At 38.7% G+C, this 25,000-nt stretch overlaps 1 protein-coding gene and 1 long non-coding RNA gene across 7 annotated transcripts in view; one reads left to right on the top strand and one right to left on the bottom strand.

Moving 5' to 3' along the window:
* ARHGAP15 (Rho GTPase activating protein 15) overlaps nt 1-25,000 on the bottom strand; it is a 318,635-nt gene that overhangs the window by 34,203 nt on the left and 259,432 nt on the right. The gene's annotated exons all lie outside the window — the stretch shown is intronic.
* LOC112532766 overlaps nt 23,580-25,000 on the top strand; it is a 3,344-nt gene continuing 1,923 nt past the window's right edge. The window contains exon 1 of the long non-coding RNA XR_003076068.2: nt 23,580-23,689. This is a non-coding gene — a long non-coding RNA (uncharacterized LOC112532766). The remainder of the gene's footprint in view (nt 23,690-25,000) is intronic.

The raw sequence follows: 25,000 nt of genomic DNA, 5'->3' as shown, positions 1-25,000 counted from the left end.
TTTGCTGAATGCAAATTTCTCTGGTCTAAGTGCTCTTGCACCTCAATTTAAATGAATAATAGGATAGACTCTATTAAAATCGGTTTAAGGTTGCCATGGGTGACATATCAGTAGGGTTAAAATGAGAAAAAAGGTCACAGAGGCAGTCCTTACAACCTGTTTTTTTTTATTATTATTATAATGAAGCATATGTAAGTATCTATGTGGGTTTAAACGACAACATATTGATATTGTAGACAATACTTAGTTTGTGAGTCTTTCTCCATTTTTTTTTTTAGACGACATAGTCCGAGCCAAATACATGTGAAATTATAGTGTCATCAATAACTCTGGGAACGTATTCAGTTGCACTGAAAATTAGAGAGTAAAGCCTTGATGCCATAGCACTGTAGACTGACAGATTGTGAATTTGTAGAAATAACAGAGAACTCAGGAAGAGACTGCACTTTTACTGCGGCAAATCCTTCATTTCAAGGAACCAGGAAGGTACTGTAATCATATTAACAAAGCAGCCAGAAACTATACCAAAACACCTCATTTAAGAAGAATTTTGAGTCTTCAGCTAACCTGATTTATGGGATTATACACGCAGTTATTTGATAAGTATTGCAAATACTACCACTTCACACTGAAGGCTTCCTTGATCTATCTTTTTTGTATGTGTGTCATAGTCTTATCCTGTTTAAAGCTTAAAAAATACCAGAGAATAAAGTGAAATCACAACTTTCCTGAATTTATTTGGATCCTTTAAAAGTCAAACATATTTATTACAGTAGTCCTCTTATTGCTCACTTTTTTTGTATTATGCATGATTTTCACTTGGATTTCATAGACAGATTTTTGACACAAGTGAGTGTTGCATCTCTCTCTCTCTCTCTCTTTCTTTTTTTTAACCTACAATAAGAAGAAAAATCTCCTTCTTTGCTAAGGTTACAGTGTTAGTTTAATTTTCATAGGAGCAGTGGAATATTTTGAAGTGAGTAGCATTTACCAAGTCATTAGTTTTATGCAAACTAGGAAGGAAGATGAAAGAAAAAAAATTATCAATTATTTATAGATTGTTAAAATGTATCGTAGTGCAGTGCTACTGTATAGAAATGACAATTAGCCAAACTTACCTTCTATAATTAATAATGCATATATTATGCTCTTTGGGCAACTAATCACCAGTTCTACAAATTTGTTTGACACTGCTGAAGATACCTATCACACGCATGGGTTAAAATAGGGAAAGCAGAACAATGTTCTCCCATTAATGAATGGCTGGCTTTAAAAGGCTTTCAGCAATACTTAAATTCACACGGCACTTCTGTTTGACAAAATGGTGGTCTAGAAAGTGCCTGATTGGCACATGTAACATTAAAATGCAAAGGCTTCTTGTTGAAAAAGGTCTCTCAAATCTGTGCTGTGAGGCTAGTGATTTGGTGATTGGCTGACAGCAACTCAACACGCTTGTCACCCTCTTCCCTGACTGGAAACGTCTGAAGATGGAAGGGCTAATGGCCAGGTTTGGACATGGTAGCTGCAGCTCATGAGGGACAGCAGCTCGAGAGGAAGCACCTAGGCCTGCTGGGTACACACCACCAGCAAAGGGGATGTGACTTGATAAAGAGCTCAAGCTAAAGCCAGTAGATCTCGTGAGCATCCTAGTGATAGCTGCAGTGGGATTCAGGCATCTGTCATCAGAGAGCCCCACTTGTAGCAGCTTATCCTCCAATCGTGACTACAAGTGCAGTGTTGTTGTCTAAGGCACATAAAACGGCACTAGATGCACTGTGGTTTGGTACACATGTGTACTTGATATGTATTAGCACTTACTCATCTACTTATCTATTTAGTGTTAGTATTTGTAGATTTCTAATCCACCTCACTAGCTTTTACCCTCGGAGATGGATCATGGAGACTTCAGTAGATATCCTTACTGAAGAGCTGGAAAAAGGGCTTGAGCAATTTGGTGCACATAGAGGATGACATTCCATCCCATCACAATAAAACTTTTCACTTCAGAAATAATTTGTTCTGTAGCTGTAGATCTTTTGAGCTGCAGGATACAGATGCTCCCATCACTGGTGGCTTGTCTTGGACATTAACCAGTGTCATGTTGTAAAGCCAGGTAAACTGTCATTTTGCGTGTACATAGCTTTGCCCCATTGATTTTACTATAAGATTTTTGAGGGAAGAATCCATTTGTAAAAATGGTTCCTGTCCTGTGTTTAGCCCCGGTAAGGATTTGTGAAAAGCTTTGATCACTGGCTACCTGTGAATACCCAGAATACTAAAGAGTCCTCTACAACCACAGGGGACCGTACATAATTATTATCATTTTTTATTTTTTATAAGCCTACTATTCACAATAATTTATGGAAATTCTTGAATTTATAAATTTTAAGGCTTTGCCAAATATTTCAACTATCCCTCCATGGCAAATTGTCTTTAAACACTGGCGTTTTTTTTTTTTTTTTCTTTTTAACATTTACTTGTGGACCAGAAACACTTGCAGTCTATTGCCCCTGGCCTTCTGTGAGAATGTTAGTTAGCAATGCTCATAAAAACTCAATTCATCAATGTGAACATAATTTGCTATGAACAGAAAGCTCACAAAAGGGTGAATTTGTCAGATAGACAGGTGGCCTGAGATCTCTCCCTGATACTGAACGATATGAATAATAGATTCTGGTAAATGTATGCCAAGACTTGAGCTGTAAACACAGCTGCCTCCATTCCCTTCCAGAATAACAGCTTCGAGAACGAAAGCACAGGAACCACAGTTCCACCTGAGGACTAAGCCTGTGCACGTACACACACACACAAACACACACACACAAATGCAATGTACTTCCAGAATCACAAAGAAAACAACCCTCAGAAAAAGGACGTAGCCCTTTCCAGCTCCTTTAACAGACTCTTGCTATGAATGGATTTTAACATGTGTGGAGAGCAGAAGGAGAGAATAATAGAAAACATTTAAAATATATTTTAAAATATCTGCAGTCACAGAAATAAATCTTTCCACGATCCAAAGGGGGAAAAAAAAATCTTAGCTGGCTTTTGTAGGTAAAGGATCCAAGCATAATGTGAAAAAAGTCATGTCACAATTGAGAATGTATAAACTAAAATTATAGTGTTTTTTTTTTCTTCCTCTGATACTACTTCCAAAAATTAGTTAATTTTAATGATCCTAGCTAGATCTGCACAATGATTTTTGTTGTTGTTGCAGGCTACTGATATTTACTCATACTGCATTTTGTTTTGGCTTCTTCTTCTATTTTTTTTTTTGTTAGTTTTATATCATTAATTACTGTCCATGAACTAAGTTAAAAAGACATTATGCATGAGGAAAAAAACAAAAAAAAGCCCTTTACGATTTTCTTCCAGGTTTTTGCTCAACATAACTTCAGAGCAGGCTGCAGGCTGGTTCAGGCAATCCCAATGACTGCCAGTACAAAATGGCCAACATAGCTTTTATGGACTACGGGGAAGGACTTAATCTTAGGTCAGACATCCTGAGCAGCAGCGTATAGCTGGGAAGAAAGGGACAATGATTTTGTATTGCTCAGTAAAACCAAACATGTCCTAAAATGGACTCAGTTGTGGCCAGCCATGTTCATTTTTGAGAGCACATTGACAGTGTGGTACAAATGTTTTGATGCAGTTGACTTAAGGGCAGAAGTGTAATGTGTTGCATGGGAGAATAGCTGGCTGGAGTTCTTGTTTTGGTCCATCAGATGTTTTTATTTTTTGCAGTTTTAGCTGAGGACTGAGATCACCAGGTCTGTTCTTTGCATGATCAGAGTTTAATTTGCTTTCCTTTATACATGTAAAACAAAAGCCTCTTCCCACACTAGCATGCCTTATTTTAGGGATAAGGCAAGCTCCTCATTTGATCCTTCTTTGGCAGTGATATAGCCCAGGAAATGAACTGGGAATCGTATTGTTTGAAGTTCATACATGTTTGTTAATATTTGTTATTTAGGGAGGATGCTTCACTGTAATGAGTTGGCTAAGGTGAGAGACATGTAGCACTGAATGCAGACCCAACACATCCTAAAGCTCCCAAAATGTGACCGCATATGAGATATTAAAGGCAAAATGGAAGTTCTGAACAAATGAAATCACTGTCAGAATAATAAAAGAGAAATGAGCTATGATCTAATCTGTTTTCTAGCAGTGTCACAGAGGAGCTATAATAAAAGCTATTTGCAAAGTTCAGAATCATTTCCCGTGCAAAGCCATTCACATGCTATACGACTCTGGACAAATGGAGGGGGTCTTGGTTTTGCCAAAAAATTGTATGTGGATAGTTTACTATTAGTTTTAAGTTTGTGCACCCAAATTATCCAGTTGGCTGCAATTCTATCTCCCTCCCTATTCGAGATGGCACAGGAACTTGTGCACCTGGCTTTCTCCCTCTATTTTTGATGTATCATCTTCACCCCTCTCTGTTTACAAACTGCAAGTGTAAAGGACAAACAGAAAAAGAATAAAGTCACATCATTGCTTTTGCACCATGCAGGCTATAAAAAAGGGTACAGCAAAAGATGTATTGTGTCCTCATTGGAAATGCTCACTCTGTTCTTCTCCTTGGAACAATGCATGATCTGCAGTCCCAGTTTCAGTGTTCCTCCATTTCTGTGGAATCATCTCTGTAACCAGTGTAACCATGGCATGAGGAAGAGACAGAAAAAAAAGGGACACAAGGGAGGATCAAGTACATAAATATCTGTTTCCTCCCTGGTCTTCACAATGAATATGTATGTGAAGTGCTAAGATGATGGAGGTGTAGTTGGAGCTTTACACAGGGTTAGGGAAGCAACTCATCTACCTTCTCCTCCTTCTAAAGCAAAAAAAAAAAAAAAAAAAAAAAAAAACCCAAGCAAACAAACAAAGAAAAAAAAACCAACAACTTAAGATTATCCAAAATAACTATAATTTACCCTTTTATTTTTGGATTTTAAAAGAGGTATAGATTGGGCATCTAGACACGGCACTCAACCAAAAGGAAGAAAATGTAGAGCTGAGCTAAGCTGTCCTAAACATATGAAAAGGGGAAACGTGAAAGAAAAAACTCCCAGCTCATCTGAAGCCTGTGTGAGAAATGGCAGTTCTGGCTCTCCACTGATTTCTGCATGGTGGAATAAGAGAAACCAAGCTCTTTACATGTTCTGGTTTCAATTCAGTGATTTTTTACCATAAGTAGACAAAGACACTGCAGAAAGAGAGAGAGAAAGGGAAAATACTCTTTCTGTAATCCGGTATCCACTGATTTCAAACCTGTGGATATCTGCAGTAGAGATTTAAGAGCAATATGGACCCATGTATATTTATAAAGACTCCCTGTTGACCAAAGGACTGATGACCCAGAGGTCTCCTAGTCATGTGGAAAGAAACGAACTGATTAGCATCGATGGGAAGAGAAGCAGTGACAGCTAGCTGTGGGACCTCCCCAGCTCCCTGATGTCTGATGGTATGGCTGGGAGGTTTCCTACTAAATGCTTTGGTTTGCACGTGTAAGTTAGCTCCTGTCCAGGATGGCATCTATTGGAACTGCAGTTTGATACACTGGGTATAAGAATAAGGTCCTTTTTTAGCGGTGACTTGGTGACAAGCTGCAGTAAAGCACCTCCTGGAGTTTGTGAAGCACTGTCCTCTGTGAAAATATATACTTAGGACTCATGTATGCAACATTCATGCAAGTCTCAGAATGCAAAAGAGGTCAAATCACTTCTTTGCACCCACATATTTTGATTGTCTTTGCACAAATCTCTCCCCAGTCCTCAGTTCTCCAGTTGACCTCTTAATGGTATACACCACAGTTTATTGCATTTTATCTCATTAACATTACTAGTTGTTCCTCTCTGTGCTTCAGTTCTTGCACCCAGTCTGTCACCTCTTACAAGCTTCCCATTAATCCCATCTTCCTTGTCTCGGTTTCCTTTTTGCTTGTCAGTCTCCCTCTTTCCACCAAATAAGCCTTATACTCCAAAGCAAAGAAGAAATTAAAAAAAAAAATCACAGAGAAATATTTATTCAATAGCAATAAATCTATTATCTGGTATATGAGTAAGATGAAAAATACTCCTTTTATATTTTACAGGACATGGGAATTACGAGGAAAAGTGAAAAAAATAATTTTGCTGCCTGAAAAAGCATCATCATGCAGCCACTGTGAATCACCACTGAAGAAGCAAAAGAAGTAAAAGAAGTGAAATAAATGCATCATGCATTGCTTCTATGTGGGGAGACCTAATGTGTGAAGACAAATACTGAGGTCTCTGCTGGAAGGCAGTTTTGCTATACCAGTAGAGATGACTGCATAACCAACTATAAAGAAGAGATTTCATTTAACATTATCTTCCTTTGGCAAGAAATGACATAGGATTTAACCCCAAACTCTTTTCTGGACTTAGCACAGGGTCTATAGGCTACAGACATGGAAGAAAGGTTGATATATGAGTATGTGTCCCTTCTGGGTCTGGAAGGTAGGCAAGCACTCTAATCACTCTAATTGTGATTGTGTCTGGCTGGAGTTTGAAAAGTCTAGGATATCTCCTTCCCTCCTTCCTTCCCTCCTTCCCTCCTTCCTTCCTTCCTTCCTTCTTTCTTTTTCTTTCTTCCTTTCTTTTCTTTTTTCTTTTTTTCTCATGTAGTATAATACAAATAAATTATAGAGTTCAAAGCACTAGTCCTTTAAAAGTGAAGAAGAAAGTCCTTTCTAATGTGAGAGGTAATAGCCTTAAATCGCACCAGGGGAGGTTCAGGTTGGATATTAGGAACAATTTCTTCTCAGAAAGAGCAGTCAGGCACTGGCACAGGCTGCCCAGGGATGTGGTGGAGGCACCATCCCTGGAGGGTTTCAAGACAGGGGTAGATGTGGCCCCGAGGAACGCAGTTTAGCAGACATGGTGGGGATGGGTCAACAGTTGGACTAGGTGATCTTAGTGATCTTTTTCAAACTTGATTATAACTTCAGGTTAGCATGGAAATAACGAGGGCTGGCAAGGCCAAAAATTAGGAGTAGAGGAAGAGAAGAACTTGGGATCTTTAAACCCTTAACATTTAGCTTCAGAGTTTGAGCCATCAGTGATATAAAAATAACAAAAGATTTTAACTGGATATAACATATGCAGAGATTTAGTTTAATTTCTTATGTTTATAGTCCTCATGATTGTCAACGAAAACCTGAACACATCCACAGGTAGGTGAACTGATGATACTGTGAATGGAAATATGGGAACTCACCATATTTCAGGCAGTTACCTGGTGGACTGCACAGAGCCATTTTGAATGGTACTTCCTGACACATTGAAGAAGAAAGCTAAATGGGCAGCATAAAAATAGAAAGTGTAATTAAACCTTCCCCTCAACCCTCCTATTATGCTGGTGATATTTGTTCATACACTGAAAAATATAACGCAGATTGCACGCAACTTCTACTGATTTTTTTTCAGGTGCTTCAGTTTCAAATTGACTTATGACAGAGTGTAAGGTCAGACTGCTGCAGAAAATATGCAACTATCTATGCATCTACTCAAATCTATTCTGGAAAAGAAAGTTGATTTATGTTACCTAATTTTGATATTATTGAAACCTACCTCTGCCTACATTCCGGGTATCCAACCGCAACAGTACTTGACTATAAAATCTTCTATTATATTTCTATTTTAAATTGTCTGTCAGAACTGTACATAGTCTTCCTTTCTGATACAACCTCTACTTTCCACCTCCACCCTGCTACATGATATTCTAATATCTAATTATTGCTCTGTCATCAGCAATAACAACAACAACAAAAAGATTGTCAGGTAAGCTTGCCATGTTATTTGTGCACGAGGCACAACTTACCCTTTCGTTCCCATTGCTAAAGAAAAGAGTGGTATGTGATGAACAGCTTTTTACAAGCAAGCAGATGCATCATTATTTATGAAACGGCTCATACTACGTAGCTCACAGTGCACAAATTGATCAAGAGATAGGACACGTACACAGATTTTCTGATCTTCTGCCTGTTCCCAGAAGTTCCAGTAAAACTACACAGCTCTACAAGTAAGAAATGACCTTCAAGCCACAGGAGAATCCCCATACTTAGGGATGCTCTTTGGCGACTTCCAGCTGCCACAGTGATTCTTCTGAAGTTATGACTTGGAGCTGGCCCAGCTAGACCTCAGCTTTTTGTCCATAAACAAAGAAGATAGACGTGCCACAATATCCAAGGTCTAATTAGGCACAAACATCCAGTAGAGTGTTAATAAAAGCCATAAAAAAGCAAATATACTGCTCTTTTTTAATTATTATTGAGAAAGGGGATTCCAGGAAATTAAATATTGCACTATATATTGGGCAAAAAAATCCAGCCATAAAACAACAACAAAAGACCAACATTCCTCACAAGGATATGTAACCAACCTGCTGGAAAACACACTTTGATTGCCTGTGTAGAAGAGGTAGGGGGAGCACCAGGGGAGCACAGAGCAGCAGCCTCACTCTGGACAGGCTGCACAGTTTGCTAACACGCGATAAAGCTCTCAGGAAAGCTTCTGTGCTTCTGGACAAAGCATTCCCACGTTACTTCTGCAGTATGTTGTCTTCAAGCCTGCTTATGTGGGGCAATGCATTGCAGGCACACAGCTGGGGTAGGGGAGTCACAAAGCAGAAACTGGCAGCTTCTCCCAGGTCACAGTCCCTAAAAGTACTTTTGTGCTATTTGGAGGTGGCCTTGGCCTGATATGAATGCAGTTTTTAATGGAATATTTATATCAGTGCTGTATACACAAGTTATAAGTAACATGGGCAAAAGGGTACAAAGAGGTATACAATTAACTCCTTATTTCTTGACTAAATACCCAACTTTATTCCTCATTAAAAAAAAAAAAAAAAAACACAAAAAACATCCAACCTAACCTAAAATACTCCTCCCCATCAAGCATCCAGCAGTTCAGCATTCTTGGAAGTAAAGTTCCTAAGTACCCACAGCTCATTTCTACATGTAGTGCCCTGCTAAGCACACAGCTCCACTTGAACTCTTGCACTAAGCACAGAGATGGCCCCTTCTTCCCTCAACTGTTCCAGCCCACAAGCTGGATGTGTCAGCAATACAGCAGATGGGGAAAATGTATACAAGTATATTAATTGTGTGGCCTAGATTTATGCAGAATACATATCTGCACAGATTTCATATAGGATTTGAAATTTTGGTTTTAACCCTTAAGGGGTAGATGTGAAGCTCAGAAAGCAGAAATACAGCAAAAGGGAATGGGAACACCATGTCTGTGAGGGCGGCTGCTGTCCCTGCTTGCTTTGGGAATTAATTTACACAAGTCAGTCCATGTTCCTCAGTTTACTCACTGTGAAATATTTATACTAATGCTGGTGATCTCACTGTGACTTTGCAAAGCTTAGTTAATTAGCTCATAATTAATTAGGATCTTCAAGCCTCCTGAATGACAGCAGAGCTGTGTGAATAAAGCCAAAAAAAAAAAAAAAAAAAAGAATATTGCATGTTATTTTTTTTCCCAAAGAAGTGCTGGTGTGCCTGCATGTTCACAGACATTCAGGTGAGCGTTTTCCTTGGGTCGAAATCTCCTAAACACAAAAGCGCTGTGCATGCCAGCGTGCAGAAGTATTTCTGAGAACATTCATACCAGATGTGTGCTCATGACCATCCTGAAAAACTCTTTTCATTGTTTGCACAATGATTTGTCAGCGCGTTATAACTGTTCATGAATTATTTGCCAAAGGAAAAATAAATTCCCTAATGGCTTTGCATGGTCTATACACACTTTTCCAACTGCTTTAACTGCAGCCATTTAGGATCGAGCACAGCCCCATTGCTGCGGCACCCTGCTGTGGCCAGTGATGTACCCGCATCTTGGATGGGGCTACCCCATTAATTTTTACTGTGGTCTGCTCTGAAGCTCTAATAAGGGCTGAAAATCTGCATGGAGGGGTGATTTTTTGGGTAAAACTTTGAGGTGTTGCTGGGGCTGGCAGCAATGTGTGGCCCCAGCTGGGCTGGTTGTACCGGCATCGCCTTGGCAGCTGGGCTCGGAATGGCTGCTGTGGGGAACAGCCACGTGCAGGATGGCTCTGCCATGGATGCTGTCTGGGGGCCTCTCCCCTGGGCAAGATGACCTTGTCATCTCTGCAGGACACAGACATGGTGACACCCCGTCCCACCCATTGCCTTCTGTATGCTGCAGCACTAGGGTATAAGCTAGGCTGCCATGAGGCTTGTGTTATGAATCTTGCTTTAATGCTATGACAAAGTAAATATAGTAGAGAGTATTATATACAGATATTAACTTTTGCAAAGCTTCTTGCTATACTCTACAGATGACCTCAGACTGTTTCTGTGCTAAAATTTAAGGCACCTTAAGGATGAGTACCTGGTTAACGTTCATCTCCTTCTGAAGTTTCCCCACATTGATTAGCTTTATATATCAGGCTGATCCTCACTACTCACTTTGTGTATAAATTTACCTTTATGTTACTACACGTGCCCACATTTGGAGGTGATACCTTCTTACTCAAACCAACACAGAGAATGATAATGGCTGTAAATCACCTCTTAAATTTAATTCACCCCTAAAACACAGTGCAACTTAGTGACTGACACACAGTAGAATCATAGGATCATTGAGGCTGGAAAAGACCACTAAGATCATCTTGTCTGGAAGTGATAGACAGACCCCAATAGAAAACCTGCTAGTTTACATGCCCAGAAGATAACCTAAACATTTCCAAAGAATTCATTTTGTCTGGCTCAGTGAAAGTGGCTCAGTTCGTAAGGCAAATAACTTCCAATGAAACTTTACTGTAGTTTCCATGTAAGTAATGTACAAATGGTCAAAGCCATCTGTAAAAATACTATGTGCAGTAAATTTGACAAATAATAATAATAATAATAATAGTTACATCAACTGAAAAGCTTGCATTTACATAGTACCTTATTCAACTCAGAAGAACACACAGTATGCTATCTGCAGGATAGATATTTTTTTTCCTCCAGATGTCTCTTTTTCCTTCCAGAAGTTGCAGAGCATTGGACAAGCAGTAACAGATGATGAACACATGCATAACTACAAATGGGCAAGCTGATTGTTTTCAGAATTGGTATAAACATTTGCTCTTGGATTGAGATTTAGCCCATAGCAAATCTTTACATTCTCGTTATAAACCTCTGACAAAAAGAGCTTCTAATGAAAATGCTGACAGTGTGAAAACGTGGTTATGGTCAGGAAAACAAATGGATAAAAAGTGGCATTTTGTACTTCCATATGTATATTTCATCAGGGAGAGCCAGGCTTCGGCTTTGCTAAGTTTACATTTCAAAGCAAAAGCTTGATGATAACTGCTTCTCCTACCCTTTCTATTTAGGGCTCCCAAACCTACTACTATTACTGCTATCTACTACGCTAGCATTTGAAAACAAAACAAAACAAAACGACGGCTCAGAGGCTGGAATATGAACTTTTCAGAGCTCAGCAAGAGAACCAGCAGCTGGATTTTTTAGCATCTATTTTTGATTATATACATAGTAGTAGAGACCAACAGCCTGAAACGGGACATGGCCTCACTGCGGTAGGGTGTTAAAGGCAGGAAGGAAAAAAAAAAAAACAACAACAACAAAAAAACACACATGTGGAGAAGGACTGCATTGCCTGAGTTTGCATAGGGGCAAAATGGAAGGCGGGGAGCAGGAAGAGAAGGATGGCCCAACAGCACGGGAGCACTAAGTTAGGCAGTTGGAGAAGGCTTCTCAAAAGCTGCTGCTTCTTGGGGGGTATGGAAAGAGGTCCCTGGTCTTCTCTTGTCCAAGAAGCAGGGTGTCTGAGAGGCTAAAGCCTTTCGTCCACAGTTAGACTTGCTGTCATTTTGAGATACTTAGGTGAAGCACCAATATGGGAAATGAGGAGGATCACAGTTGTACGGGAGTTTTTTAGTCCCAGACTACAAGAAAACAAAAAAGCCAAAACAAAAAAAATATGATATATAAAACAAGACATACACAGAACCCATAAATGAGTATAGGACTGGAAAGACTCCCGCAAAGGGAGCTTGGTGGGAATGGCCATTTCATGGTGCTCAAGGTAGCATAGCAGAAGTCTGATGAATATTTTTGTCCTCATCAAAGCAGAAGGACAGTGCATATTAGTGGGCGATACCTGGAATGTGGATCTGTGTGCTCTGACACTCTGAATGTTTTTGAGGTCAAACTACTAAATTAAGTGCTTTCTGCTAGAACACTTAATGCTGTGAGGACTCACTAGGCTTGCTTTAAACTAGGAACTAGGAAATAATAGAAAGAAGAAAATATAAGATAAAATAATAATGATAATCAGAAACCCAAGTTCTTAGGAATGTTGAACAATCATTGGACTTAAAAGCATGAGAAAATCAAAGTGACCTTGCAGATGGTAAAATCTGGAAGGTCTCTGATACGCAGAAAGCACCATCCTCTCCTTCATGGAGAATGGTTATGTCTGCTTCTGGGGCCCATTATTCTGACAAAGAAAGTGAAAACAGCCAGGATACTCAGGCAACACCCAAAAATGAAAACTAAGCCCCCAGAAATAGAGCTTAAATACTGTGTTAGAGGCTATGATGAACGTAGTTAGATGACAAGGAGCTAAATAAGCTCAGTTAAATTGTGAATGAGGAAGCGAAAGAAATGGCAAAGAATGATTAGCACGTAAGACTGTGTGTCCTCTAGAGTCAGTGAGGGTTATGTTAGTAACATCAGAGTGACCCAAATCCTACTGCAAGGATACAGTAAACATGCTCAGCACCAGGAGGATGCTACAAGTAATGTTTTTGCATAAAGCAAATTCAAGTACAGAGGGATTTCAGGAAGACCTCCTGACAGCAAGGTTGGAAGTAGAAAAGCCTCATGCTACCACAGACAGTAAACAAATACACAAAGTAGAAAGACTGCACTGGCTGGTGGCATAATGAACACAGAATTATATCACTGTAACAAAATGCGCCCGCTGAATTTGACTCCACTTAAAGAGATGAGAGCTCTTAAGTTGAGACATTGAAAACAATTTAATTGAACCTGGCTAATTAGAATATAACCAGTAGTTAAAAATTATGCAACGCTTTAAAAATCTTTTAATTAGTTTGGAATTCTGATGGCAAGTTAGTAAATTTGCATCAGTACCTTCCTGTGTTCGACTCAGCACATATTAAAAAATAAGGTATATGTTTCAGTAGGGACACTTTGAGCAAACACACACAAGTAGAAAATAATAACGTAGAGTAAGGAATAATTAATTAATTCAAGCTTCAAGATAAGATCACTGTGTCCTGCTGCCCCTACATGTTAATCAGCTGATTGATTAATTGCTACAATCATAATAATTATAGGATGTAAATCTAAATACATTTAATGATAGTTTGCACTTAGAATAAAAATGTCTTTTATGTCTGCTTATCTTCTTCATTTCTTGAAGCCCAGTCATATTTTTTGTTTGCCATAAATAAACCTGGTGCCTTTTTAGATGCTATCTTTGTGATGAGGTAGGTTTATACTTCGTTCATCTCATCAGCAGTGATTTTTTTTTTCTTTGGTGGCCTTCACCTCTTGTCTAATGAAAAATATGTTCCTAGACGGGAAACAATTGATTATGTGCAATAACCAATACAGCTTCATCAAATGCTCATCCTTAAATGAAGACAAAGGGACACACCAGTGAGCCTATTGCATAGTTATAGACTGCCTTTAAGAGAAAAGCTTCATACACTGAGTGCCTCTTCCACCACACAAACTCAGTGTAGGGTGACACAGCAAAGATGATTAGCAACATAGAAAAATATTAACAAAAACAGGCCAAAGAAAAGAAAGAATTCCTCTTCTGATTTTCTACTTATGGGCAATGTGGAAGGTCTTGACATTGACATCATCTTTGAGTTTGTGCTGTTTCTTATTAAACCTAATTAAGCTTCATGAGAGTGACTGCACTGAAAGAAAGATTTTGGCCCTTGTGTCAACCGGCATCTCTAAAATCCATCAACTAAAACGTGCACGAAAGGAAGAAACAAGGGTTCCTCAGCTTAATCTGCTGAGCACTGTTAAAATGTGCTGTTGAAAACCAGATCTTCAGTCATGAAGGTGTTAGTGAGTCAGTAATAAGCTGTTTTTGCAGGTAGGAGTTGTAGTCTTTGGTATTCTACACATACTACATATGAGAAAAAACATCTGTTTTCAGCAGTTGAACACCTGGTTACCAAGTCCTACATGGTTGGTCCCGATTTCTACTTAGATTACAGCTCCTTTGAGTTTCTCTTGAAGTGGAAAGTGTCTGAAGTGAAATTTTCATTTGCTTCCTCAGCAAAACACCTTGGTGACTCAAGGATCAAATTTCTGTTTTTAACACAAAACATTTCTAATTGAAAAAAAACATATTAGCTTCATTTCATTCTAATTTTTCCTTTGCAAAGTATTTGAAAGCTTAAATAAGTGTGTGACGTAATTCTCAAAAGTGTTCCCTTATGTCAGCTAATATAGGGACATTCACAGCAGATTCCTCAACAATTTTCAATTTTGCAGATTTGGAAATTCTGGATTCCTCTTCCACAGAGTTGGTTTCCATACATTGCCTTGCAACTCTTGTTCTGTAGTGATATTTGTTAAATAAATAATGCTATGTTAGAAATCATAATATAAATATTTTAAGGAGCCACTAAGGCATGTTCAAAGGAAAACCAAAGCAAATTCCACCAAGTGAATGAACTTTTGCAGCCTTCAGAGGGTTACCTGACCTTCCACTTTTGCAGCTTGCTTGACTCAAAGTTACAGCATTGGAGGAGATAACAGTGAAATTGTACTATAAAAATAAATTACTAGCATGAATATTAAGCAACAAGGATATAATAAACATGACTGCTTACATGATTCTGATTTATTGATACTGATTTGCTACTAAATTATCACACAAAGTCCTTGTTTTAGTTGTTCAGGAACATGTGCAAAATAAAGCTTGGTGGACACTTCCCAAAGACCTTGATATCGGCCACTTTGGGATTCTCAATGCCCGCTTTTCTGGTACATTATACAGCACCATAGTTACTTCCTTTTTTCAGATATATATATTTTTTCCTTTACTGTATGGTTTCTTTAAAGTCTGTTTTTCAGTCCTGCAGTTTTTAAAACTACTACCATAGAAGTTCAGCTCTGACACAGTGGAACAAATCCAGCTGCAAAATCTCCTACAGGCTGTTCATGCTTGTTCTGTTAAATAGTGCTCACTTTGAGTCAAGAGGTTTCATTACTATATTTATGAACCTCTTGGCACCAGGAGTTGGGATTTCCCAGTGCTAAGCATTAATGCATTTTGCATCACTCTTAAGCATTGAGAACTTAGGATCACCAGTGCTGAGGGGTTAAAGATGGTAAAATGTAGATCTTTATTTCCAGATAGAAATCTTTAGTGCATGCTTGCTGTTTGTGTGTGCGTGTGTGAATAGTCTGAGCAACTATCAGATAACAGAGGGAGATAGCAGGCTGCCACAGTCACTAAAAGCTACCAGGAACTGCAGATTTTAAGGGATCTCAGCATTAACAGCCTGCTGCCTATATTCTGCATCAGATATTTGTTATCCAAATTGATGGAAAGTATCCCATCTAAAATAGGATTATTCTCCTTTAAATTTAAAGCCTACTTCGTGCTTATGTGGCTTATATCACTTTATGACATGGTGTGTTATGTCAAACCTAAGATTATTTTTGGAGATTTCTGAGACAGAATCTACTTCATTTTGCCTGTCATCAGCCTAAAGCATGTGCCAAAAGACCCCTTTTTTGAGTCAGTGATTCACAAATACCATCTGAATTAAAGGACAGCTACAGCTTCAAAGCAAAACACGTATCTTGGATCAAATTCTACTAACATCTCAGAAAGTGCTCTCAGTTTTGATACTTCCTTTCAGAACATTTATATCCACACAGTGGGCTATTTCTTAAAAAAAAAAAAAAAAAAAAGTTGATACACTTCAGCCTGCAAGCAGGAATACAGCTCATCAGGTGCCCTGATCTGTGTTGTAAAGAAAAACAAACAAACTCAGCTGCGGAGAGCATAGGTTTGTTAAGGCTGCATGTGAACATGCAGATGCAAATCAAACATGAGTCAAGGGAGAGGCTGTTCTAAAAGTGGCACTTCATAGCCCAGGGTGGGAGCTGCAGAAGCATATATAAACCTGCCTGCCAGGCAGTCCTTCCTGCTTCTCCACGTTGGTTCTTGTTGGAAAATGGAGAAGGGAGAAAGGAAAAAAAAAAGGAGGGGGGAGAAGAAAGGAAAAAGAATGGAGGAAAAAAAAAAAAAAGGAGGAAAAAAAGGGAGAAAAAAAAGGGAGGAAAAAAGGGAGGAAAAAAAAAGGGAGGAGAAAGAAAAGGAGGAATAAAGGAGGAAAGAAGGAGGATCACCCTTCCCATGACACTGTAGCAGTACCAGCCTAGAAAACGCTTCCTTTGATCACTGAGTTGTCCTAACACGAGTTCCAAACACCAGGTATTTCACAAGAGCTTAAGCAGATCTCCACTTCTCAGTTACATTTCTTTTAAATATCCCACTTTCACATCTTAATATTTTTCATCAACTGACAAATAACGCAGTTTGCTTTTCTCATCATCTGTGTATACCCTCACGAAGATGTTTTGTACCCAAATAGCATTTTGTTTTTTCTCCCAGTGCAACACTATCACTCAGAAGTGCTTACCAGTAAATGTGTCAAACCAAGAGCTGATTGTGAATTAGATTGTGCTCCTGATCTTCATGAGATTATCTGTGTGATATACTACCTTCCCAGGCAATTAAGGCATTAGTGCTTTGGCCGAAATGTAGCAAAATTCTGCCTGAGTCAAATGGGTTACCAGAATTTTATATAGAAGGGAGTCAAAGGGAACAGTTTGACTCTCTGGGAACTGAAACAAATTGCATTCTATTTTAAAGTTGTGGGCATTTCAAATGCAATACCTGTATTACAAGCACAGGGCAGTGGATTGTAGAAATATTTCTGCATCCAAGGCAGCTTCCTTAAAGACGAAAGTTTTGTTCACCAAGTTATTCTGCAATAGGTTGCTCCAGTGCTGCACGCACCGTGATGCCATTTTCGGGGGAGGCTGTGCAGCACTTCTCTCTTCCATTCCCACACTATTTCTTACTTTGCTTGACCCCTCTTTTTAGCTGTTATCTGGTACAGCTGGTGGAGTACAGCTGCTAAAGATGCTTTTCCGCAGCCACATTACCCAGTTTTCCATCCTTTTCCAGTCCTACTTTTTCACAATTTGTGTCCCTCAAGAGACATTATAAATCATATTAACTTTGAACTCTGGAGCAGCCTTGGTAAGAACACCAGCCTACCCTCGCATTTAGACGTTGTTACTTTTCCAGAGTGCTTCAATTGCAGCTGTATTTCCCATGGCAGACACAGCTCCTCCATACTGGTGAGGTTGGAAAGCCAAAGCTGTATGAAGGTCGTGATTTCAGGGATCATTCATGAAATCAGAAAAAAACATGCCTGGTTTTAGCACATGACTTAACATTTCTCTCTCATCCTCTGTCATCAGGAAGAGTTCTGTACATGGTCCTATTGCTACTTTGCTAGTCTTATTATTTTCTCTTATCACATACCCTTTATCAACACAGCACCTTTCTTTTCCAACACTGTATACATTCTATTGGCTACTGAGGCAAACGGGAAGGAAATAACTTTGAACACTCATGACTTGCTTCTGTATCTGCCTACTCTATGGAATTTTTAGAATATTTGATTTAATTTACTTCTCAGACCATTTGTAGAATAACATTTCCAGAGAGAATGAGCAGTGGTAACTCCTTTCTGACCAATTACTGCTCTCAAGTAGCAAATGTGCAGTTAGAGCAGGTCTGTATTACCCAGCCGTACAAGACGAAGATTTGTCATGGTCCTAAATGTAAAGGTGAAAATGATGTATTTTCTTCTAATTCACTTAATGCATTATCAGAAGCCTTTGCTAAAGTTGCACAGCCTTCCCTGATGCCACGTTGCTATGAACGCTTTTATGAAAGAACAGTTTGTAAAACTACATGGAAAGGGTCCATGTTAAGGCATGTTTCATGGCTTGTTTTTACCTGCCAGAACTTAAAGACCCAGGAAGTTGCACTGTCTGGAGGAGAAATTTCCCAAATCAAGGCTCTGATATCAGCACAGGGGCAGTGTGGTCAGAGCATGCTGGTGCTGGAGGGTCCTAAGGGAGGAAACAGTCCCTTCAAGGGACTAAAAGATACGAATGAATGCAGCTTAAATTGTTAGATTGATCTGGACTGATTTAGATTTAATTTTTTAGATTTTCCATAGTCTAACATACATTATCACAATAATCACCATTTTCACTTATTCCTGCTGCAGGGTAAAATGCACTTTCCTTCAGCCAGTTCTCCAAATTTCTGCATAATAAGGACCAAGGAACAACTCAGTTACTCTCAAGATTTGATCATGCCTGCTTCTCTGCTGCTTGAGACCCACTGTGCCAGCACACACAGGTGTCAGTCTAACTTGAGGAAGACAGCAAAGCAACTTTTGGATAGTAAAAAGTCATACGGAGAGAGGAAGAAGACACAGCACTGGAGGTGATGACTTTCAGCATCTCCTCTTGCTCTAGAAGACTCCTTTCTCTCCCTTCCTGGTCTTCCCTTTCCACTTTCCCCTCCCCCCTTTTCTTCCATTTTTGCACTTCTGAAATTGTGTAACTGGGGCATTATAGGCTGTTTCTCCTCCTGTTATTACTTTCCCTGAGTGGAAGCTTCACTCACAAGCCTGATGAAACATTTTTCCCCTCAAACCCAGAGTGCCAATTCTCACTTTGTCAAGAGCTCCAGATAACCTCCACGAGAAGTTCTTCTCCCCCTGCCTCCCGCAAATGCTCCAGGTTACAGGGATCTTGTCACAGCTACTAAATAGCTCCTTTTCTCTCTTTTTCTCCTCCTTTCTGCCTGAACTGTGTTATTGCTTGGATTTCTCAATTTCTCTTTGTCTTCTCTTTCACTGTTCTCTCCCTCTTGGTTTTCTCTATGAGCTTCTCCTATGCTAACCTACATATGAACTCTCTAGTTGACTTGTTTTTTGCTACTGTCCTTTCTTTTCCATATGAAAAGATTCTCTTAACCACAGATCAAATTTATATTACACGAATACACAATTTTCTGTGCCCCCAAAGTAAGTTAAAGATGAGCAAAGTGAAACTTGTGTTCCTCTGTTTGCAATTTTTTGGTTCTGCACTCCATCAACTAGCAGTCAATGTAAAGCCAATGGAGAGGTCTTGGAGACTCGATGATGAATCTGGTTATCACTTACAAATATAAACAACTGTTTTTTGGTGAATTGAAGTGAGGTACACTACTTTCTAGATGACACTTCCACCAAGCACCCAAAGTCTCTGCCAGTTTTCCAAATAAGTACTAAAACTCTGAGCATCCCTATCACATGGCAGGTAGAACACCAGAAATTCTTTTAGCCTTGTTAGCGATTGTGCTATTGAAGATAAGCCACAGTTTGGAGATAATGCTGTCTAATAAGTGCTATTTGCAAATGCTGGCTTCAAAGCACTGTGCTGGACCTACCATGTACAGCAAAGTTCTTGCAAAGGGTTCTCACTAAGCAAATTAACTACAGATTCAGATCCAATAATTTATTGTGTAAGCATTAAACCATTCATACCACTAACACCTGTGCAAGCCAGTTGGCCTAGTCAATTCTTGTTTAACATTTAATTATGAATATAATTAGCATGAGTTAAGAGACAGGCCAGGCATCCGCAATAAAATTTCCAGTATGCTAAAAAAATTATAACTATAATAACAAAAAAGATTAAATTGCAGGGAATATTTCCCTGCTGTGCAAACTTCGCATGACAGCAATATTCAAGTACAAATTCTTTTTAAATTTGTTCATTTGCTTTGATGAGAATTGTAAACCCTTCGCCATATTTTTAAGACATCATTTTTTTTTCAGTTCCTTTAATTTTAAGGTGTTTTTTTTATCCCTGATGCAACCCTTTCAGAAAGGTTACTCAGGTTCTCCTCTTTTCCTTGAATGGTAAATTAATTGGTTTGGTGGTGTCACTGGAACACTGTCTTAAGTAAAGCACATGTAAGAGTGTTGTTAAATGTTCTTTGTAGCACATCAAAATTGAGTGCTAGCAGGAGAAAAAGATTAGTGAATATTACAGTATATAGCTTTTATAGGTAGATTCTTATGTTTAAAGATAAAACAAAACAACCAGGCAGCAAAGTCAGCCCAGGGTCAGTTACCTACGGATAGGAGTTATATGGGCCTTTTTCACAGAACAAAGCCATGCAGAGGAGCTAAATCTTCATACATAGATTTTCTTTTCATTCTCTTTCAAATAACTTAGAACTATCTACATGGGAATAAAAAATAACATAATGTTCTACTCCCTTATTTTCTACCCTTTCTTTGGGCAATTTTCCTCCTCAAAAGACAAATCTATTCATAGGCATGCCCTCTAATTCTTTCTTCTAAAACAGTTGCTTTCAGAGCTGGAAAGATCTATTTAAAAATGCTGCTGAGTAGAAACAGTTTGCAACTGTGAATGGAAGGTCACCAATAGAGAGCCAGGAGGTTACTGGGGCATATTGTTCCTTGACACCTCTTGGGAACAAAAAGCCTGGAATGAACCTCTCTTGTTACCAGTCTGCTGCTGTTATAAGTAAGTCAGCCTCCATTTACATCTTCATTGCAGGTGTGCTTTCTTTATGCCTCAATGAGTGAGGACCATAGTAGAGTACCTAAGCTAGCTGTAATGGGTGTGATGGTACAGCTGAAATATATTGGTAGCCAGGTTATACATCTCTCTACACGGAGATATTTATATATTCCTGTGAATGAAATGTATTTCCCTGAGAATGCATTATCCACAAAATCATTCATTTTTTAAAGAAATCTGGACTGTGTCTCAACTTTTGGATACTTCTTTTTACTATGTGATTTTTGTTCCGTTTGCATTTAGTTTCTGGACTTCTATTGTCTACTGATATTTAGATTCAACCCAAGACGTATTAATATGACTTATTATGTGAGATATATTGTGGTGACCTTGGGTTTGTTTACAAATCACTGTGTTCACATGAAATTGAGGCTTCCTGATGCCATGCCAAGCCCCAAAACTTCCTTGGACAAGTAAAAGAAGGATACGAAAACAATTTCAATAGGAGGCTTGCCAACTGCGAAGCTGAAGGCAGTTTGATTAGGACTCGAAGCCCACAGATTGAGATTATGACAGAAATTTGCATAATGCCAGAGACTGATAAGATTTTGTTTCTCAGGAACCTATTACGTGATGATGTTAAGAGACTGTCATGGATTTATTACAGTGCAATATGCTGACTTGTCTTTCCAAGACGAGTTGGCCTTGAGCCTTGTTCTTTGTAAGCCTCGAGTGAGGCTTCTATAGATGTCTTTTGAAAATTTCTTTAGACATCTTTTGTAACTTTTCACCAAGATGATATAAGGATGTTATGACTGTCAGAATAAATGAATGTATTTACTTCCTTTCCTTTTCCCAGCTACTATTTTCATAACACTGCATAGTGGTTCAGAGCAGGTCCTGGCTATGCTGCGTTTTCAACCAGTGCAGCTCTGTTCTTCGATCATGATTATGTACTGATGACTAGACTTGTTGATTGCTCCTGATACATCTTTTTGCCCAATTTTGATGAGGACTACTTCCAGGCAAACTCCACATAACAGCTGCATTATTCAGTGCAAACTGTGCTATAGCATGCTGAAGACCTAATTGTGTTTGTTGCCTACACAGACATGAGTTTCTGCAGCACGTTGCCTCAGGCTGTGCATGCAGCAGGTTTGATGGGAGAACCTTCTGAAGCAAGATTGGAGCCTGGGCTAAAGTAAACCTTTTTCCTGATGCCATCCTTCATGGAAATAAAGAAAAGAGGCTGACATGAAATGGTCTGGTTTCTCCTGATAATATAGATAGCTTTTGTGGGTTAAAAACAGTCTTCTTCTCTAATTAAGTAGGAGTTAATTCCTCTGCTATGTTACCACTCTGTTTAGTAAGACCATGACTTCACCGACATTGTTGGACGAGACCAGTGACAACCAGTAACTATTACAAGCAAAACAGCAAGAAATGTTCTATCTACCTTCCTTCAGTAAGCCAAATTGTTCTAAAACTCTATCATACATCAGATACTAAACAATCATTTTACTCAGTCTCTATATAATAGGGTAACACAAACCATTATAGGATTGATAGGAATGACACTGTGAATTCTGTTTAGCATTCACCAAGAGACTTTAATTGATATATCGAAAGGATATGTGTGAAATCAGTTGAAAAAAAGTGTTAATGGTCCATCAGAGAAACAAAAAAAAAAAAAAAAAAAAAAACACAAAAAACATCCAAACCAAAGAAAATCCACAGATCTTGAAAAACTAAAATCAATATGAGTATCTACGGTGAGCATCTGATAGTTTCTATGCACTTTACCATTATAATTCTGAAAACCTTCCTCATCTGCCATGTAAACCCCAAGGTGCTGCTACTACGACCTTATGTGACCTGTAGGTGACTAAGGCTCTACTGCTCCCTCTGTAGACAAATGTTTTATTTTCTGCTAGAACCAAAAATCTTGAGCTTCAGACATGGAGGATTTCTCTGCTAAAGTTTCTGGGGAGGGTTGGTCCTGTGGGTGTTGGCAGAACCTAAGTCATGTTAGCTAAATAGATCTGGTGCCCTTTTCCCCAGTGACTTGGTGGCTCACGTGGATACCATGTTTTCTGTTCCTCATACTGGGAACTGAGGTACCTCTTTTTAAGTTGTGGGTTCCACTTGGAAGCCTGAAAGTCACATTTAGCAACCTTTTCTTTGTATTATTCTCACTTTTATGTTCATCTGCCTTAGGTAGGAAGGGCAAAGCAACAACCTTCCTTCAGAAAACTCTCCATGGAAGAAGCATCATTTTGGCAAAATATTTCTGTTTAGAGCATATACGTACATTTACTTTGTGTGTATGTGCACTTTAAAAGATAAATCATCTATTTATCTATGGTACTTAGGTGACATCTATTAAATTCATTATAGGTAAGGAATCAAAATGATGGCATAATCATTGAACCTCACTGAAAAAATCTTTTCAACGAAGTAACATTTCCAACCTGTGGCAGACAAAATTAAAGATTTGAACCCAGCCCTTCCAAACCAGAGACAGGTGTTGCAGCTTTGGGAACTTGGTGAAATTTTCCTTTGTGGAATGTAAAGTTCTTTTTATTATTATTGATTTTGTTTTGTAACTGCATTTGGATGATGCACTGTCTATACAGATGCACCATCTATAAAGCTTTCCCCAGCTGAGAAGATCTGGAATGACTAGTCAGCATTTGAATATTGAATATTTCCTATGTTGAATTTCCCCATTTATTTCATACTATGGATATCAGTCATAACTGGAGAGGAAATCATAGTAGACAGAATTCCTTATTTTTTTTTCCATGCATTCTGCCTGAGACTTTTCCGTAAAATTTGTTCAATTAAACTAAATATTTGTAAGCAATTAACACATTTACCTGCTAATGTTTTTAACAGCTTTTGGGGGGTACTTTTTTTAGTTTCAGTGTATGAAACAAATTCTGTAAGAAGCTTGCATGGACATACAGATTGAATTCTGCAAATAAGGTGAGTAAATGTTTCAGTTATTGGCACTTCTACCACCTTACTCACATGAAGTACAATTTTACTTGCAGACAATCTGTTGAACCACGTCTGTTGATCTTGCAGAAAATCAATAGAACTATTTGCGGTGCTAAGTAATTTAAGTGTGGCTGAACCTGACTTCATAGCAGCATTTGGGCACACTTTAGAAGTGCATATTTCATCCAAAATACCACAAAATGACTTGCCAGTAATATATCAGACAAAGTCCTTGAAAAACTTGCTTTCCAAATCCTAAGCAGCAAAATTAGTATTAGGTCAGAGGTCTTGTGGCCTTCCATTTGTCATTTATAAATTCTCTGATATAAGCTACGTGGACAGTAATTAAGCAGCTTCAGCCTGGCAAACCAAATTCAGAGATTCAATAGCGTCCTGAATTATCTCCTTATATTATGGCCATATCTAAATTGTTCTAATATTATGGCTGTATCTAAACTTACTTGTAGGGAAAATTGAAGGTAGAGAGAGCACTTTGCCTAATACACAGGACTACAATATTTTGTTCCTATGCACATAAATTAAAATGGCCTCAACCAGGAAAAGAAATGCTAAGCTTACTATGGAATTTTTCACATAATCTTAAAAATTGCTTCAGCATAAAGAGCCTGAGGCACCTCTTGGGTACTTGTCCCTTCAGAGACTTCAAATTAAATAGATAAGCCACCAAGAAATGTTAGTGATAACTTGTTTCCAAACACAGGACATTTTTTACACAACTTCATCTTACTCACCAATGATAAGGCTTTGATGGAGGGGTGCTTAGTACTGGAGCAGGGATGTCATCTTCATGTTACTGTGGGAATGTGTCCTAATTGCCCTTTTCCTTGCAGTCTTCAGGTTGCTTTATTTCTGATAGTAAGTGCTCTTTCTAACTGTACTGCATGCCCATGCACTGGGTGCTAATAACACCAGTTTTCGAAGAATGGACAGAAAAGACAGACACTACAGCCTCTTTTTTACAACATCCTGAAATTTTCTAGCAGTTCACCACAGACCAATTTTCTAGCAGCTAAGGCAGAGCAATTAGCACAAACTAGCCAAAGAATCAACTCCTATGGAAATGATATTGAAGACAAGAGATTTTTTACTTTGCCTCGGGACTATTAGCATGTAGAAGAGCTCAAATACCACTGGAAACACCTAATTGTTGTTTATAGATGTTTTTACGTAGAGATGGTAAGAACACGGATTTGTAGATACGTTGGCAGTAAAGGCCAAATAAAGAGAAGATTGATTGGAAATCGTAGATTATATTGGACACTTGGATTAGGTAGC

Source organism: Gallus gallus, chromosome 7 (genome assembly GCF_016699485.2).
Source record: "Gallus gallus isolate bGalGal1 chromosome 7, bGalGal1.mat.broiler.GRCg7b, whole genome shotgun sequence".
Taxonomy (NCBI): Eukaryota; Metazoa; Chordata; class Aves; order Galliformes; family Phasianidae; genus Gallus; species Gallus gallus.
The sequence above is the reverse complement of the archived record's forward strand: the minus strand, read 5'-3'. Positions and strand labels throughout refer to the sequence as shown.